Genomic DNA, 20,040 nt, shown 5'->3' with positions numbered 1-20,040 from the left:
ATATCACAGCTACCCTAAGGCTTTGCCACAGCTTTATTGACAGTTTCTACCACAGTGTCATGACAGCCTCACACACATCTTATATCACAGCTACCCTAAGGGTATGGCAAAGCTTTATTGACAGCCTCTACCACAGCTTCACGACAGCCTCACACACATCCTATATCACAGCTACCCTAAGGCTTTGCCACATCTTTATTGACATCCTCTACCACAGCTTAGTGACAGCCTTGCACACATCCTGTATCACAGCTACCCTAAGGCTTTGGCACAGCTTTATTGAAAGCCTCTACCACGGCTTCACAACAGCCTTGCACACATCCTATATGACAGCTACACTAAGGCTTTGGCACAGCTTTAATGACAGCCTCTACCGCAGTGTAGGGGCAGCCTAGCAAACATCCTATATCACAGCTACCCTAAGGCTTTGGCAGAGCTTTAATCAAAGCTTCTACCACAGTTTAGTGGCAGCCTCCCACTCATCCTATATCACAGCTACCCTAAGGCTTTGGCACAGCTTTAATGACAGCCTCTGCCACAGTTTAGTGGCAGCCTCCGACACATCCTATATCACAGCCACCCTAAGGCTTTGGCACAGCTTTAATGACAGTCTCTGCCACAGCTTAGTGGCAGGCCCCCACACATCCTATATCACAGCTACCCTAAGGCTTTGGCATAGCTTTAATGATAGCCTCTGCCACAGCTTAGTGGCAGCCTCCCACACATCCTATATCACAGCTACACTACGGCTTTGCCACAGCTTTATTGACAGTTTCTACCACAGCGTCATGACAGCCTCACACACATACTATATCACAGCTACCCTAAGGCTTTGCCACAGCTTTAATGACAGTCTCTGCCACAGCTTAGTGGCAGCCTCTCATACATCCTATATCACAGATACCCTAAGGCTTTGGCACAGCTTTAATGACAGTCTCTGCCACAGCTTAGTGGCAGCCTCCCACACATCCTATATCACAGCTACACTACGGCTTTGCCACAGATTTATTGACAGTTTCTACCACAGCGTCATGATAGCCTCACACACATCCTATATCACAGCTACCCTAAGGCTTTGGCATAGCTTTAATGATAGCCTCTGCCACAGCTTAGTGGCAGCCTCCCACACATCCTATATCACAGCTACACTACGGCTTTGCCACAGCTTTATTGACAGTTTCTACCACAGCGTCATGACAGCCTCACACACATACTATATCACAGCTACCCTAAGGCTTTGCCACAGCTTTAATGACAGTCTCTGCCACAGCTTAGTGGCAGCCTCTCACACATCCTATATCACAGCTACCGTAAGGCTTTGACACAGCTTTAATGACAGTCTCTGCCACAGCTTAGTGGCAGCCTCCCACACATCCTATATCACAGCTACACTACGGCTTTGCCACAGCTTTATTGACAGTTTCTACCACAGCGTCATGATAGCCTCAGACACATACTATATCACAGCTACCCTAAGGCTTTGCCACAGCTTTATTGACAGTTTCTACCACAGCGTCATGATAGCCTCACACATATACTATATCACAGCTACCCTAAGGCTTTGCCACAGCTTTATTGACAGTTTCTACCACAGTGTCATGACAGCCTCACACACATCTTATATCACAGCTACCCTAAGGGTATGGCAAAGCTTTATTGACAGCCTCTACCACAGCTTCACGACAGCCTCACACACATCCTATATCACAGCTACCGTAAGACTTTGGAACAGCTTTTTTGAAAGCCTCTACCTCAGCTTCATGACAGCCTCCCACACATCCTATATCACAGCTACACTACGGCTTTGCCACAGCTTTATTGACAGTTTCTACCACAGCGTCATGATAGCCTCACACATATACTATATCACAGCTACCCTAAGGCTTTGCCACAGCTTTATTGACAGTTTCTACCACAGTGTCATGACAGCCTCACACACATCTTATATCACAGCTACCCTAAGGGTATGGCAAATCTTTATTGACATCCTCTATCACGGCTTAGTGACAGCCTTGCACACATCCTGTATCACAGCTACCCTAAGGCTTTGGCACAGCTTTATTGAAAGCCTCTACCACGGCTTCACGACAGCCTTGCACACATCCTATATGACAGCTACACTAAGGCTTTGGCACAGCTTTAATGACAGCCTCTACCGCAGTTTAGGGGCAGCCTAGTAAACATCCTACATCACAGCTACCCTAAGGATTTGGCAGAGCTTTAATCAAAGCTTCTACCACAGTTTAGTGGAAGCCTCCCACACATCCTATATCACAGCCACCCTAAGGCTTTGGCACAGCTTTAATGACAGCCTCTGCCACAGTTTAGTGGCAGCCTCCCACACATCCTATATCACAGCCACCCTAAGGCTTTGGCACAGCTTTAATGACAGTCTCTGCCACAGTTTAGTGGCAGGCCCCCACACATCCTATATCACAGCTTACCCAAAGGCGTTGGCACAGCTTTTTTGAAAGCCTCTACCACAGCTTAGTGGCAGCCTCGCACACATCCCACATCACAGCTACCTAAAACATTGGTACAGCTTTATTGACAGCCTCTACCACAGTTTTATGACAGCCTCGCACACATCCTATATGACAGCGACCCTAAGTCTTTGGCACAGCTTAATTGACAGCCTCTGCCACAGTTTAGTGACAGCCTCACACACATCCTATATCACAGCTACCCCAAGCCTTTGGTTAAGCTTTATTGAAAGCCTCTACCTCAGCTTCATGACAGCCCCGCACACATCCTATATCACAGCTACCCTAAGGCTTTGGCACAGCTTTAATGACAGCCTCTACCACAGCTTAGTGACAGCCTCGCACACATCCTATATTAGAGCTACACTAAGCCTTTGGCACCACTTTGAGAGCCTCTACCACAGCTTAGGGGCAGCCTCGCACACATCCTATATCACAGCTACCCTAAGGCTTTGCCACAGCTTTAATGGCAGCCTCTACCACAGCTTAGTGACAGCCTTGCACACATTCTGTATGACAGCTACCCTAAGGCTTTGCCACAGCTTTATTGACAGCCTCTACCTCAGATTAGGGGAAGCCTCGCAAACATCCTATATCACAGCTACGCTAAGGCTTTGGCAGAACTTTAATGACAGCCTCTACCACAGCTTAGTGGCAGCCTCCCACACATCCTATATCACAGCTACCCTAAGGCGTTGCCACAGCTTTATTCACAGCTTCTACCACAGTTTAGGGGCAGCCTTGCAAACATCCTATATCACAGCTATCCTAAGGCGTTGCCACAGCTTTATTGACAGCTTCTACAACAGCTTAGTGTTAGCCTCTCACGCATCCTATATCACAGCTACCCTAAGGGGTGGACCAGACTCACTAGTCTTGTGAGGGACGGGTGCCCAGTGGCAAGTGCTGGTAAGGGGGTGCAAAGGCAGACAGGTTGAGGGAGTGCCTGACCCCTGTTTGACTGAGAAGGGACAAGGCAGCCAATCGCAGCAGCAGGAGTCCTTGAAATGGAGGATATGGGGAATGAAGAGGAGAAAAGAAAGGTCTTGAGGAGCTTCTGGAACTTAAGGAGATCCAGCTCAAGTCTGAGAGGGGTGGCAAAGCCATTCCAGAAGGAGGCTCCTGCCAATGAAAGAGATCTACACCCTGCTCTCTGCTTGGAGAAAAGTCTGACCTGCAGAGAGTTAGAGCTAGAGGACCGAAGGGCTCTGTCAGGGATGTATTTAGGGAGAGGAAGAAGGAGGTAGCACATCCCAGGCCGCAGAAAACCTGTGGATGATGCATAGGGTCTTGAATTTGATCCTTGCAGCTACCTGGAGCAAGTGGAGATATTTAGGGCTGGAGAGTTGCTGTAGAAGAGGAGAGCTTAAATGAGAGCTGAGTGCATTCTGCATAACACTGGAAGTGAGAAGAGAACGTGGAGATTAGTTGGGCATGAGGGGCAAGGTAAATGTTAAAAAGCCATGGCGATAGGCTAGTGCACAGAGGGACGCTGCAAGTAGAGAGTGAGAAAGAGGAGAGAAAAGGGCCCATATGGACCTGGGAGGGCCAATTAGAAACGAAAGAGATCAAACAATCCAGTGCCCTGTCCGAGTTGCCCAGACTATCACAGAATTGATTTAAGAGGGTGTTCTAATTGACAGTGTCAAAGGCAGGGACAGATCAAGGAGGATGAGAACAAGAGTGTTGGAGTCGAGGTTTGAGAGCAAGTCTTCGAGGGTGTTAAGTAGAGCAGCTTCAATGCCTCTGACTACTCTAAAGCTAGTCTGGTGTTTGTGTAGACAGCCACCAGATTCAGTGTGGTGGATTAGTTGGGTGATGACCAACTTCTACAAAAGTTAGCCCCAATAAGGGGTTAGTGGAGATAGGGTGGTAGTGAGCCAGGAAGGAAGTGTCCGCAGACAGCTTTTTTAGGAGGGGATGCACAAGAGAGTACTTGGCAGGTTATGGAAAGGAGCCAGTGGCAAAAGAGTGATAGCAGAACTCAGCTAAAGACAGAGCAAGGGCGGCAATATTTTCCTTGTATCAAAGAGGGCAAGAAAACTTCTATCCTCCGCTTTTCCTTAATGTAGGGGTCTGCAACCGCTGGCTCTCCAGATATTTTGGAGTTTAACACCCATCCTCATTGGTCAGCATAATCAATGGTGAGGGATCATGGGAGTTGCTGTCCAAACTCTCTGGTGAGCCACAGGTTTCAGACCCATGCCCTAGGGAAACCCCATTCCTACAAATACAAAGACAATCTCTAAAAAACTGACTTTGTTCACAAGGTGATACCAAAAAAGTTGATTAGGCACAAGGGTGGAAACTCCCACTTCTAAATGTCACAGATGGTCTCAAGAACACACTTGCAATGATGGTACCAAGGGTCTTGTTAATAATTTTGAGATCAAACGAAGGGCTGTGCCTCTCCCTTTCTCATCTCAAAGGGGCCTCCCTCCACCCAACCCCAAACTTCCCTAATCCCCCGGATGGGCACTAGAGATCAATAGCCCTTACTATTAAAGTCTTTCTGTCTAGAGGTTAGGGCCTGAAGGCGACAGAATGAGCTATCTTACCCCCTGTGGGTTTTTCTAGGTAGAGCCCATCCCTGGCGCCCCTCTCATACTCTCGTACTGCTCATTCTATATGTCTTCCCATCATTTCCCTTGCGTGTACTCTCTCCCATTTCCTCCTCCACCAACTCTCCATTTCCTCTCCTTCTCTTGCATGTCCGGCTGATTATACTCATTGTCTACTCCTACTCTCCCTCTGCTCCTCATTACTCTCCTCTCCCCTCACCTTTACTTTCCGTTCCTCTCCACTTCACAATACTCTCCCTTCCCACTGCTCCCCGCTCTCCACTGTGCCCCACCCCTCATTACTCACACTCACCCATCACTCACCACACACATGCACTTTTACACTAAAGTACGACCTTCATTCACAAACCAACGCCCCTCACTTTACACAAGCTTTCTGTCAGTCTCTTCGACGCTCCTCTCCACTAACCTTCCTCCCCCTTGCCTGGAAAGTCCGGTTTTCAAAGAAACCCAGTTTGAAACATTGGCCTGCCTGCAGCACACATGCATCTCCTGATGCTGTCAAATAGCACTGCCCTCACTCAAACAGGGTTCACATGCATTGTACCCTACACTTTAATGACGATTGACGATTGGCTGTCTGCCATCATGACCTTGAGTAAGAGAAAATGTTTTTTTTCTAGCAGTCGTATTGGGAATAACCCAGATATTCGGCTTTCAAATTGACTTCAAAATGACCAGATGAGTGACGAAAACCACAGCCAGCCATATGAAAAGCTCTGGGCAAGACCTTCACTATCTAAGTCTGAGTCTTATTTAAGGGCGTAAATGTGTCAATAAACGTGCCCATTTCACAGGTGAAGGGTTTACTACCTTAACTTGGAGCTTTCTGCCATCCTGCCAATTCAAAAGGCACTTGTAGAAGATTAGCAGGGACTTTATGGAACCTGCGATTCAGAGGTTGCACAAAGATCTCTAAAGCAGGTGAATTAATCACCAGAGCAGTCTCATTGTAATTATTCCAAAGTCATGCAGGCAACTAACATATCTCTGCCGCATGTGCTCAACTCACACAGGATTCTTATCCAAAGCTTGTAATAGGCCCGTGCCATGGGCCCATTGGGGGCACCAACGTGTTTGAGTGGAAATACTGGCATATATTTGTGCACAGCCAGCATTATCAAGTTTTCAGGGCCATGTTGGCATATATCTGAGCAAAGGCATCATGAATATGTGCTTTCTTCTGGCAGTGACCACCTATATTGTGAGCACCAGTGTCAAAGCTGGCATATCATTTGGACACAGGCATCATGCACATTTTGTATCATTCCCCTGTGTACTGTTGGCTACCTGCCATTCATCACCTGATTCTATTTTCATATGTTAGCCTGCAGAGCTTGTTTTAAGAAATGGTGCAGTAAAATGCACATTTTCAGCCTATTCTATACCTCCGCCCCCTTGAGGCAGCCTAGGTTGCTTCAGCTACCCCTCACTAATCGGAGTGAAAAATGAACACACCTGAAATGAAACAAAATGACCATGAATCATTTATAATGGAGGTACCCTCTTTAGTTCCGTTCCCTTACCCCTGGGCAACAAAAGTGGTCTTTTGCCACAGGCCCCATGTGATATCTACAGAGGTTTCTATACATCTGATGACCATGCGAGACATGTATTTATTTTTCTTTATTGTGCATTTATAAGGCGCTTATACAGCAAGTCAATTGTGTTTCAAATCCTCGACAGGTAAACATGGAGGGAACATGGCAATGAAAAGCACATATAACAATGAAAGATAGAGGTGGACCTGCTCGGCCTTGTGAGCATTCAGACTGTGCAAGTGCAGAGAGAGGAGACGGGAAGAGGGAGTGCTAGTTGTGCCTGAAGGAAAGTGCTTGGTAGTGAGCAGCTGTAAGTGTCAAGTGTAGGAAGTGCTAGGGAGTGATCAGCTGCCAATAAATAAGTAAGGGCAGGCTCATGGTGACAAGGGCCAGTGGGAGCTGAGGCAAGTGCTGTGGATGAGCGGAGGCTGAAGGTGATTGGGTGTGGGAGCCCAGGGCCCAGAGGGACACATAAGGGCCCATGTCACCAATCTCAGCATCTGTGCGATTAGCAGAGGAGGGAGGGGACTGCTCCAAAACATTTAAGATTATGGGCCTCATTACGAGTGCGGCGGGAAGGGGTTAACGACACCGTTAACCGCTTACCGCCGCATTAAGAGGTCCGTTAGTGGGAGCTGCTAAAGGACCAGGGAGCTAATAATGGGCCCGTTATTAATGGGCCCGTTATTAGCTCCCTCCCCATTCCCATTGAGCCCTATGGGGGCTCGAAAGGGGATGGGTATTTTGAATGGGGAATTACCTGGTCCTCCAAGGTTGGAATGGTCCGGTAATTCCTCATTCAAGGAACCCGAACCCGGACCCGGACCGATTTCGGAGGCAGCCATGGCGCTAATAGCACCATGGCTACCTCCAAACTCGTAATGAGGCCCTATGTGTTCATGTTTAGAAACATCCAAGAGTGAGGTTTTGTGACTGAGAATAAATGTACTCACCTATAGTAAGAAAAGAAAAAAGTGCTACAAATTATGAATGCACACTTTGCAAAGGCCATAGAGAAACACTGTTCCACTTGATTTTAGTCTACCCAAATTTAAACCTGCAAAGGGTGAGGTGGCTGTAAAAAATATTTCTGCAATTTACAACGCTGACCATAGGAGATCATATTTCACTAACACTGGGTCTACTAACATTCCTGGAGGAATCATTCATGATATTGGACAAAAAGTAATCTACCCACTGAGTTTTTGACCTCTTCATTTCTTTACGGTTTTTATATAAAACCTGTGATGGGGGGCTTTGTGACCCCTCTGGAGTTGCAAAGTTTCTTTTTCGGAATGGAATGTTTCTTTAAATGTATTTTTGTATATTTTCTATGTTTGAATGATGTATATTGATTTGATAAATCGCTGTAAGGTTTGAATTTTTTAAACCAAATGCTAATAATAAAAAAATTAAATAAAAAAACAACATTCAGTTTGTCAACATCTACTTTGATAAACTTGCTGAAGTTAAACACATTGGCTGGACAATAGCACATTTCCTTCTTTTCAAAGACATGTAGGTGCACAGAGAGCATTTTCTCTATCTCTTGTGTATGCTGTCACTATTCCCAAATCACAAGGTCCAACCCTAGATCAAGCATTGATTGACATTGGAAGTACAATCTTTAAAGAAGATATGAGTTATGTAGCACTTTCACGTCTGCGTGCACTCAATGGTCTATTCCAAATTAACGTTGATGCAAACACAATCGATGCTGACATTCCTTGCATCCAGGAATTCAACAGGCTACAGGCACAACACACCCCATCTATATATATATAGCCTGTACCTCAAAAGACACCTTTTAAAAGTCAAGTAATACAAACAGAAGATATAGCAGATGTCCCAAAATACTTCTAAAAAAACTCCTTCTGCATCAAACAATACAACCACAAAACTGTCTAGTCAACTGTGCATCCATCAGAAAATAAAGACACACATGTCTCTTCTCCAAAAAGATCTGTAGGCCCATCAAACGATCCACAAACCGAACTCTCTGATCCATTTAAATTCAGCAACACAACTGGAGTAAATTGTTATGCTAATGTGACAATGAATCTACTCTTTCTATTGCCACCAATTGTTCACAACATTTACTTAAACAGCACAGGCCAGTTGTGTTTGCAAATGCTCGTCCTTGACAGAAATGCCACCAATAAACCTGACAACACTTACAGTGTCTCAGGTATAAGGCAAGAATTGGACTACTGTGCAGGAATGGTAAAATGCAGCATAAAAACACATGAAGATCCACAAGAATTCCTAATGCACTTACTTCAAGTACTGGAAATAAAAAACATCCCAAAAAATGAAATCTTCTAGATTTCATACATGTGGAAACATGCATGCACTCTCTGCCCCCATCTTCACAATACCACATCCCTAATGAACGATTTGTATATGTATTTATACCAAAGAATCCATCCATTTCACCAGCTTCTGCATTATGTAAATCATGGGATATTGTGCCCTTTTTGCAAATCAGACAATCATTCCACCATACAAATAAACTCACATAGCCAATATGCTTCTAAGGTACAATGCAGATGGTACCAAAAATAACTGTAAGCTTACCTGCTTCACACACAGCCAAGCATCTCTTGGAAAGTAAACCTTCACAACTGTAGGTATAGTATACCAGACTGGTGCCACAACCACTTCAGTGCACTACACTGCATATGTCAAAACAATGGTTGGTTTTACTGTAACAATACCTCTCCAAAACATAGGGTACTAGCAAGTTTAATAAATGCCTACTTAATATTCCTTCCACCCAAATTTAGTCACTAATCTATAGCACAATTAACAGTTAGAATACACAAGCAGGTATCCAACTACATCCATAATACTAAAATAGTACTTTTGAAAGTCAATCTAATTATCTAACTACTTGAAAAACGCCCTTCATTGCAGAACACTACAAATACTCCTTATCAATTCTTATAAGATAAAGCATCTTCTAACCTCTAATGTAGTTAGACTATACCAACAGATATCCAACCTAGTATATAAGTATCAAAACATACTTCAAACAAACATACTATCATCTTTACACTCAAGCAACTATAATCATTTTTTTAAAACCCAATACAGATTTTTTTTTCTCAAAGACCCAATGATTTTTTAATATCAAAACAACTGCAGTGTGTCTCCACGTGCATGCCAATGTTCTCTTTCCCCCAAGCACATGCAAAAGCTTTGGCTTTGACAATGCTTGCAGGAGTCATGCATTGCTTTATCGAAATGGACTGTTTAAGAATAGGTTGGTAATTTGAATAGAATAGAAAAAGCGAGGCGCAGAATGGGAACAAGTGATTACTAGGCTGCATTCACTGCTAAAGGCATGATGTAAATGGCACCAAGAAGAAAAGATATGCAATCACACATCATCTACGTGTAAGACATCTATGGAACAATGAAATATGCCAAACCTCACACAATATATTATACAAGGAAACAGACCTGAGTCAGGTGTTCTGCAGACAGTGTCCAGTGCTTGCCCAGCAGACCACAGTTTCTCTCTAGAGCCTCAAGTGTTTGTTATGGGAGAGGGAATGTATGTTCTGCGCCTCAGTCTATAGAGAAACCTCCATAAGTGGCGTATCTAAGAGTCAGTACTTCTGACATCTCTTGGAAAGCAGAATGTGTGCTAAAGGGGTGCAATGCTGTAGTCCTTGGATACTGACATCTCTGATCAAGAGGTCACCGGGTACCAAATAGCGATGGGCTACCAAGGGTACCTGACCTGGCGAAGGACATGTGACCCCTCTAAGCACTAAGCACAGTTCTCAGCCTAACCTCTATTCTGGACTAGATGTTTAAAGTCTGTGATCACAAAGCATTAGTCACTCACCAAAAAGAAAGAAGAGCGCCCCGAAGATCAGGAACCCCGAACCTGTCATCTTCATGATGTGACCCTAAAAGCTGTGGATGTCTGCGCTGCAAAATGTCAGTGTGTCAATGCTGCTGCGTCTCCTGATAAATGTACACACAGGTGATGCTCGTCTAACCAGGAGGAACTCCTCCCTGCAAGGAACACAAACAATGACATCAGCAGCAGATCCTAGAGGCAGATCTCCAAGGGCCTGAGGCAGTGTCACAGGGCCTCCTTGGCTCCCTTATAGCAGCCTTGCCTCAGCCATTGGGGCTCAAGGCCTGCATTTAGTTTGCACAGTAATTTGTAATTATTGCATGTTGTGCCTAATTATTTTGTCAGCATGAGTTTTATAACACGGTATATACCCATTGATTTGAGGGTAGAGGGAGCCTGTCTATTAGCAAGTGAGTTCTCTTGGAGGATTTAACTACCTGTGTGAAGTTAACTCTGTAAATACACATTCCTACAAACCTTCATAAACCGTTTGAGGAACATGTTGCTTCACGCTCATATTAATCTCTTCCTGTGGTGGTGTATTATGTGTGATCCCATAATACAAAGCAGATACTCATCCATATACAGAGCATTCTCTTTTATTTCTGTGTGCACGCTATTTATATGTTATACATATTCAGAACTCACATATCAGGAGCATGTAACTCCTCATCAGGAGCTACATCTGTGTGTAATTCACATACATGCAATCTAGTGCTTTCCTTCAAGGCACGCTGTGCGGTGTGTTATGCATTGTTTATGTACAGTATAATAATAGTGGGGGTGTTTCGTTTATTGAACCTTTGGGCTGTCTCCTATGACCCATGGCATGAGCAAAAGAAGCAGGTGTTGCAGGAAAACAATTGAATTGAACCAGGAGAGGAAAACAAATCAATGCTGTCCACAGATATGGCGCTGAAAAGGTTCATCAGAATGGTCTTTCTGAAGACAGAGCGCATTTCAAGTAAACTGCAGCAAAAGTATTCAATGGAAGGCCCTGTCTTTGGGGACATCTCCAAGAATGGTCGTGGGCTAATGGTCAACGTTGAAGGGATACCATTCACAGCCTGGTTCAAGGTGCTCGTTGACTTTGGGGTGCTGGTCCCCCATGTGAAAAGTCTTTATGCTGAGGACCCCAGAAGACTCAGATGAAAGAGGACATGGATCCAGGATGCATTCCTCAGCTGTAGGATGTGTGACCAGCCAGAGCATCACTGGCTGAGTCTCTGCATGGGAACCTCGTTGATACGGCATCGCACTCCTGCAGCCAGAGCATCACTGGGTGAGTCTCTGCATGGAAACCTCATTGATACAGCATCACACTCCTACAGCCAGAGCATCACTGGGGGAGTCTCTGCATGGAAACCTCATTGATACGGCATCGGCACTCCTGCAGCCAGAGCATCACTGGGTGAGTCTCTGCATGGAAACCTCATTGGTACAGCATCACACTCCTGCAGCCAGAGCATCACTGGGTGAGTCTCTGCTTGGAAACCTCATTGATACGGCATTGGCACTCCTGCAGTCAGAGCATCACTGGGTGAGTCTGTGCATGGAAACCTCATTGATACAGCATCGCACTCCTGCAGGCAGAGCATCAATGGGTGAGTCTCTGCATGTAAACCTCATTGATACGGCATCGCACTCCTGCAGCCACAGCATCACTGGGTGAGTCTCTGCATGGAAACCTCCTTGATACAGCATCGCACTCCTGCAGCCAGAGCATCACTGGGTGAGTCTCTGAATGGAAACCTCATTGATACGGCATTGGCACTCTTGCAGACAGAGCATCACTGGGTGAGTCTCTGCATGGAAACCTCATTGATACAGCATCGCACCCCTGCAGCCAGAGCATCACTGGCTGAGTCTCTGCATGGGAACCTCGTTGATACAGCATCGCACTCCTGCAGCCAGAGCATCACTGGGTGAGTCTCTGCATGGAAACCTCATTGATACAGCAACACACTCCTACAGCCAGAGAATCACTGGGGGAGTCTCTGCATGGAAACCTCATTGATACGGCATCGGCACTCCTGCAGCCAGAGCATCACTGGGTGAGTCTCTGCATGGAAACCTCATTGGTACAGCATCACACTCCTGCAGCCAGAGCATCACTGGGTGAGTCTCTGCTTGGAAACCTCATTGATACAGCATTGGCACTCCTGCAGTCAGAGCATCACTGGGTGAGTCTGTGCATGGAAACCTCATTGATACAGCATCGCACACCTGCAGGCAGAGCATCAATGGGTGAGTCTCTGCATGTAAACCTCATTGATACGGCATCGCACTCCTGCAGCCACAGCATCACTGGGTGAGTCTCTGCATGGAAACCTCCTTGATACAGCATCGCACTCCTGCAGCCAGAGCATCACTGGGTGAGTCTCTGCATGGAAACCTCATTGATACGGCATTGGCACTCTTGCAGACAGAGCATCACTGGGTGAGTCTCTGCATGGAAACCTCATTGATACAGCATCGCACTCCTGCAGGCATAGCATCACTGGGTGAGTCTCTGCATGAAAACATTATTGATACAGCATCGCACTACTGCAGGCAGAGCATCACTGGGCGAGTCTCTGCATGGAAACCTCATTGATACAGCATCACACTCCTGCAGGCATAGCATCACTGGGTGAGCCTCTGCATGGAAACGTCAATGATACAGCATCACACTCCTGCAGGCAGAGCATCACTGGGTGAGTCTCTACAGCTGATCCTCATTGATGCAGCATTGGCCCTCCTGAAGCAATACTTGGCAGGTTCATAGACCCATAGATACCTCTGGAAGGCATTACAAGTTCTTGGTTTTAAGTACATGTGTGAGACATTTGAAGACCATAATTGTACATGTCAAAAAGACCTAACAGTCATTGAAGGGAACAGGGTGGTGACAGATATGTGATGTCTGTATTCTAAAACATGCCCCATTACCTTAGAGGTTTCAAGCCCATATTGCTGATGAAATAAAACATATCATACATGTATGTATGTAGTAAAGTACTGTGAGCCACTTTTACTTTGGATTGGCTTTGAGGGATTTGGAATTATGCAGGCAGGCATGGCTGGAAATTTCTCATGTAATTGTCCTCAAACTGATTTCAACCTAAACTAGATTGGTGTGGGAAAACATATGAAAATACATATATAATATTGATAATAATAGTAATAATAATCTAAACAATCAAAATAATAATAATAGCAATGATAACCTATAGATCATTAAGAAAGTTCACAAATTACAGACACAAAAAATACACACTGTAAAAACAAATACGCTGCAAACACATGTAAGCGCACATACACACACACACACATAGTACAGATTGATCAAGGGTGCAACAGCATAAAAGTGAAAGGAGTGCAGATGAGAACAGAGTGAGGAACACTGATCTTGATATTTCAGGGTGCCGGCTTTAAAGCATAAATGCTGAGGTACTGTAGAAGTCATGGGCAGGGTAGCGAGCAGATCCCTTGATATTTTAGGGTGCTGCTATAAAGCATAAATGCTGAGGTATTGTAGAAGTCATGGGCAGGGTAGCGGGCAGATCCTGGTTGCCACTGGGGTGATTGCTGTGGGTGTGCAGATGAGAACAGAGTAAGGAACACAGATACTGATAAGGTTTGCTACAATGGGGATTCAAATCAATATGCCTGGCCCAATGTTAATGGTTCAGAGTCTTTGCATAGGATCACACAGTTCAGAGTAGTTCGTGGTTAAGTCTTTGCCAAAAGTTGCAAATGAAGTTGGTCGGAAGAAAAGTTACTTAAAAGAGTAGAGAGGGACACGCCCTCGGATTGGTGAAAGATTTAAAACACATCGCGTTCGGACGGAACTAACAACCGGGTTTGAACAGTACCTTAGAAGAAGACGAATGCTGTAGCTGAGGCAGAAGTTCCTGGCAGATCCTGCAGGCTCACGGTTCCTGAAGCGACTGTTGGACTGACATGAAGAAGGAAGACTGGAGGGACCTTCACTGCCCAGGGAAGAAACAAGCAGCAGAGCAAAGCAACAAATAAAAGGTGCGCTCCTTAAAACCCAATCAGGGTCCGGTCCTCCTGGCTTTCCGGTTCACTGCAGCTGTGCCCAGCAAATTCGACCAGGGGAGGGAGGCCTTGCTTGGGTTTTGGCAAACTGGTTGGTCCCACCAGCTCAAGGGAAGAAGATTCCTTGCAGATCTTCTCTGTCGTCAAAGTTTGGAGATTCGGACCCGCAGCAGGGTTTCACCGGGAGGTTCAGTCGTGGTAGTGGTCCTCTTCTTTCAGCTTCTCTTTGGTTCTCTAGATCCAGTGGCGACTCTGCCTTCCAAGTCCCAGAGACCTGCTTTTTATGCAGTTTTCCCCCATTCACACAGCCTGGCTTTCAATCACACTGGCAGGACAGTCACCTAGCCAATCAAACAAGAGTGTGACTTGGGTTTCCAAGGAAACCCTGTGCAGGGTTCCTAAAACACCTCCCTCACATCCTGTCTACCCAGATTCTCAGGCGCCTAAGGAGGGCTTCTGTGCAGAAGCCCACCAAAGGACGGCAAACAAAGGAACCAAACCTGGTTCGGCATGCAGAGTAAAACACGAGAAAGACCTTTACAAAAAGAAATGGCGAATAAACCCAGCCAGAACCAAATAAAAGTAAATGGGGTACAGCGGATTTAAGTTTGAGGCTACTAACATAGCCTAAAACAGTAACAGGGCTATTTACCTATTCTGCTGTAAGAATAATATGGTAGATACCACTGCCACCAGCCAAATCTAAAAGAAAGGGGAAGGAAATAATGTTCCATGAGAGACAGACAAAAAGGGATAACTATTAACCCTTTCCAGTACTCTATGTAAGATAGGTTGTACTGGGTCTGTGAATTTGAAAAGACTATTAAAGTCAATGGCAACTTTACATGTTCTGGGAGACAGTAGTCAGTCCCAGAAAATGGAGATTAAAGTGGGAAGTCTGAAAAAGACAACCCTGTGTCACAGCACTAAGGGTGCTGTGTAACACACAGAAAAAAGATGATGCCTATGGAGTAGGTGAGGCTCCACAGTCTATGAACACAGAAATGTTAAACACACAGCAAAAAACACATGTAAGAGTGGGAAAAAAGGCTCATACTCTTAACAGGTGAAACAAATAAATCCTAGAAATCCAGCAAAGCTGCTGAGGGACTCAGTAGGTAAGAGAAATTAGCCATTCTGGAGAATTCCCCCTAACAAGAGCAGATCCTGGTTGCCACTGGGGTGATTGCTATGGGTGTGCAGATGAGAACACAGTGAGGAAGACTGGTCTTGATATTTCAGGGAGCTGGCTTTAAAGCATAAATGCTGAGGTACTGTAGATGTCATAGGCAGGGTATCAAGCAGATCCTGGTTGCCACTGGGGTGATTGCTATGGGCGTGAAGGTGACAACAGAGTAAGGAAGACTGGTCTTGATATTTTAGGGTGCTGGCTTTAAAGCATAAATGCTGAGGTACTGTAGAAGTCATGGAGACAGTACGAGTGGATCCTGGTTGCCGCTGGAGTGATTGCTATGAGTGTGCAGATGAGAACAGAGTGACGGACACTGATCTTGAAATTTCAGGGAGCTGGCTTTAAAGCATAAATGCTGAAGTGCTGTAGTAGTCATGGGCAGGGTAGCGAGCAGATCCTGGTTGCCGCTAGGGTGATTGCTATGGGTGTAGAGGATACTGAGCTGTTTAGCAGGCAGTTATAAATTCATGAAACCAAGGCATTGGCACTGAAGAAAGCAAACCTAGAGAATGTTAATGCCATAGACCCTCACAAACAGGAAATCACTTCAAGATCACAGATCAAACAGGGCTGTAAACCTACCAAAGGACATAACACAGCACCATATAACGCCCTATTCAGAATGTGCTAGCTAATAATAATAATAATAATAATAATAATAATAATAATAATAATAATAATAATAATAATAATAACAGCGCAGATTATGGCATACATTAGACTGAGCTGATGGGCCTCCACATCTAATGAATATAACACATCAACTATACTCTGACACATCAGTAAGTGTGACACTGACCAGGGAGGCCTGTAATCACGACCGATTCCATCTTTCCGCGGCCTTAAACAAGGATGCACCCTTGCTGCCACCCTACTTAACCTTTATATACGCGACATGGGAAAACATCTGGGTGTGGTTAGATATTTCCCCCAAATGGGCCCACAAGTAATAGGGTGGCTTTTATATGCAGATGACCTGGTTATTGCATCCTTCAAGAATACGCTGCTGAAAATAAACAATCAATAAACAACAATAAAAACAAATAATATGGAGCTAAACTTTGGAACAGGAAGATACAAGATGTCAAAATTCAAGTGGCGCATAAATACATTGCTGCTGAAATACACGAACGAATCGTTGGGTTGCAACATTAACCATAATAAAAATGACATCCCCTGCAAAACTGAAATAAAAGAAAAAATGCAAGCCTGGAGCTCTCACGCGAAGATAATCCAGGGCAAATACGGGATGCTCACTCTCTCCCCAATACTTATCTACTACAAACAAAACATCATTCCATCCGTTATTTATGGCGTGGCGCACAATCAAAGTTATCAACATCAAAGGATTATTTGTGAAAACACTTCTCCCGGTCCCTCCATCATATCTAATTGCTATAATATGTCACAGACTTGGAATCATTTAACTGAAAGCTAAAGTGAAATGGAACATGTTAGATTTATATAGGAAATACGCCTTGAAAGATTCTTACAGAAACACTATAATACCTATAATTGATAATGCAATAGAATGCAGCAATCAATACCACCTAAAAGAATGGAGCAAACAATGGAAAAATCTGACGAGGAGATAAACACGCTCTTAAATAACCCAGATAGATCAAAGAGAAGGTTTTGGGTCCACGATTGGATAGAGACATGAGAGAAATGTAGCTGCTATGAAAATGGGAGCCAAAGTACCATCCATTAAAACGATTTGACCAAACCCCGAAATACACAATGAAATACCTGGATAAACAATATATGGCAAAGATCCTGAGACTCAGATTTGACCTATGGCCAACAAGAGCAGTTACTGCCAAATGGCAAAAAGAAGAATACACCTCTTCAAAATGCAGATATTGTAAATATGATTCACTCGAAGAAACTCTTGAACACCTAATAATATATTGCCAAGGCTTAACAAAATGAAGGGAGGAATCATACTGTACGTTCTTCGAGACCCATCGCTTAAATCAATGTGGTCCAAGATAATTAATGCCAATCATATATCATTGAACCTGATGACTATAAGATTCTTAGAGAAGCCACAGCTTGAGCCACAATGGACTTACGGAACTCAAACAGTTCGATCATCGCCTAATTGATTTTAAATGATTTTAATGTATTGCATATGTTAAGTAGCTGAGAAATGTAAAAGTTAATATCCAATTGTGTTATATTTTGTTATTGTAACAGAACGCAACAGGCAAACAATAAGCCAAACGTGTCACAACAAATACAACAAATATTAATAATAATACTAATGATAATAATAATTATAATAATTATAATAAAGTCTTCTATAATGGCCTCCTGTTATTGTGTTGCCCTTTCTGCACTTGGCTCTGTAAGAGAAGATAGAGGGTGCCTGTTAGCGGTATGGCAAGAGAGTCAGATGCCAGACCACTGGGGCTGATGTTTCAAGAGTGAAAGTGCCCAGTTCATTTATATCAATATGATTCCAGTGGAATGGAGAAGTTATTTGTGGGTAGGTTATCGTAAAGTAGAGGAATGAAAATTTAAAGGGTGCTTAGGGCACTGATTGATAAATACTGCAAACCTCTTTGGGTCACCAGAAAATCGTTCGGGCGGAGCCAGAGGTACATTCCCAGGTAGGTTGATCTGCACTGGATTCATAGAGGATGTAGAAGGAAGATTTCCCCCAGATGCGGGTAACGGGGTCTGTCCGGCTTGTGACTGTAGTAATTGTCTAGCGAGATCATCTGTTCGCTCCTTGGAAATAATCAGTTCCCTTCTTAGAGCGTTCGTTTCCTGACGGGCTGCATGCACTTCTGCCCTTAGTTCCCCAAGTAACTGGGCTAGCTGGTCGGTATCCGAGGTTTCCATAGCGCCTGGACGGGAGTTTTGCGGTAGGCTTTGCGTTCTGTAACGCTCACCTGATTCCCGTAGAGGCGCCGGTCTTGACTGGGCGTATACCGTATCTTCAAAGGTGATGTGTAACACACGGCTGGCTCTTTGGGCTGGACCTCTGTGCACTGTATGTCTGACTCGAAGGGTAAGATGTCTGCAGATAGAAAATATGGGATTAATGAACTGGGTTATTGAATGTCTCTCTCTTCTTCCCTTTCTCTTCTCCCGTAGAACCCCAAAGGTTAACGCTCTCACCTTAGGTAAGTGAACGCCGTGCTCTCCATCTGCCTCGGGGAAGGGTGCTGTAACCAGTTTCTTCACTGGATAAGGGGAGCAGGCCTCTTGACTTCAGAGGACTGCTGTCCGTCGTTTACTGCACGAACGGTAAGTTTTGAGTAATTCTAATGTCTTTAAAAGTCTTTAGTAATGATGTCTCTTGTTTTGCAGGGTTCCGGCGATGGCGGATGACGGGCTGAAGTGAGTTGAAGATGGAGCTCGTGTGATGAATAGAAGCGCCTGGAAGCACGTAAGTAAGCGCTTGTTGCCTGCTTCACGATGCGCTCTAACTGTCTTTTTATTTTGCAGGTACAAGTTCGGAGCGGCTGCAGGGTGCCGGAATACCCACTGGGTTAGATGTGGAAAGGAGTAATGGCACGTGAGTATTAAAGTTCCCCAATGTCTTTAAACGCACCTTGTTTTATCTTTCAGATGTGGGATGCAGCGCCGAAGGCCTCCGGAGCGTGCGAAGAGTTGGTAAGCCTTTGTCTTTCAGATGCCGGAATGCAGCGCGAGGCGTTGGTGACAGCCGATGGACCAGGTAAGTGAAGCGCTGTCACTGAAGACCGTAATGCTAACCTGTTCTTTCTTGTCTTTATAGGTGTTGCTGAAGACTGGATTCAGGATGGTAAGCCTTTTTCCTTAGGCCCAGGATCAGATGCAGAAGACACGATGAGCGTTCTGCTGCAGAGGATGCAGAATAACGCAAAGCAAGATTCATCCATCGGGTGTGGTTTAAATAGCCTCCTGTAGTGCTTAGGTGTCTCCTTCCACAGCCACGCCTAGGTAAGAAAAGAGTTCCTGCTTTCCAGAAGAGTTCCAGTGTTCTGAACCTAGGGAGTGGCTCCTGCCCCACCCAACAGGAAAAGTAGTTCCAAACAGAAGAGGATCAGAGGCTCAACTGGCAGGCTAGTAAGCAGCATGGTCTGCTGCAGGTAAGTCCACCCAAGCATTATGAGCCCGGCGCTTCCAGCGCTGGGACTGGGCATATTTATGAGCCTGGTGCCACTGGCACCAGGACTGGGTCCAAAAGGTCCCAATTGGGACTGGTTGGCACTCGGAACCTGGGTTATGGATCTGCTTCCAAGGGAGTTGGGAAAACCCTGACCTTTTGGAAGCAGAGATCATGGCAGTGGGGGTGTGATGGTCAGACAGGGCATGGGCGGGTGTGTGA

General features: G+C 45.0%; 1 long non-coding RNA gene across 1 annotated transcript in view; it reads right to left on the bottom strand.

Annotated features, from left to right (window-relative positions):
* LOC138569100 (uncharacterized) overlaps positions 1-10,579 on the bottom strand; it is a 33,351-nt gene extending 22,772 nt beyond the window's left edge. Inside the window, exon 1 of the long non-coding RNA XR_011303127.1 lies at positions 10,463-10,579. This is a non-coding gene — a long non-coding RNA (uncharacterized lncRNA). The remainder of the gene's footprint in view (positions 1-10,462) is intronic.
* Positions 10,580-20,040: the final 9,461 nt, after the last annotated feature.

The sequence above is a fragment of the Ambystoma mexicanum genome, chromosome 2q (genome assembly GCF_040938575.1).
Source record: "Ambystoma mexicanum isolate Mex_15411 chromosome 2q, UKY_AmexF1_1, whole genome shotgun sequence".
Classification (NCBI taxonomy): domain Eukaryota; kingdom Metazoa; phylum Chordata; class Amphibia; order Caudata; family Ambystomatidae; genus Ambystoma; species Ambystoma mexicanum.
This window is presented reverse-complemented; position numbering and strand designations above follow the sequence as displayed.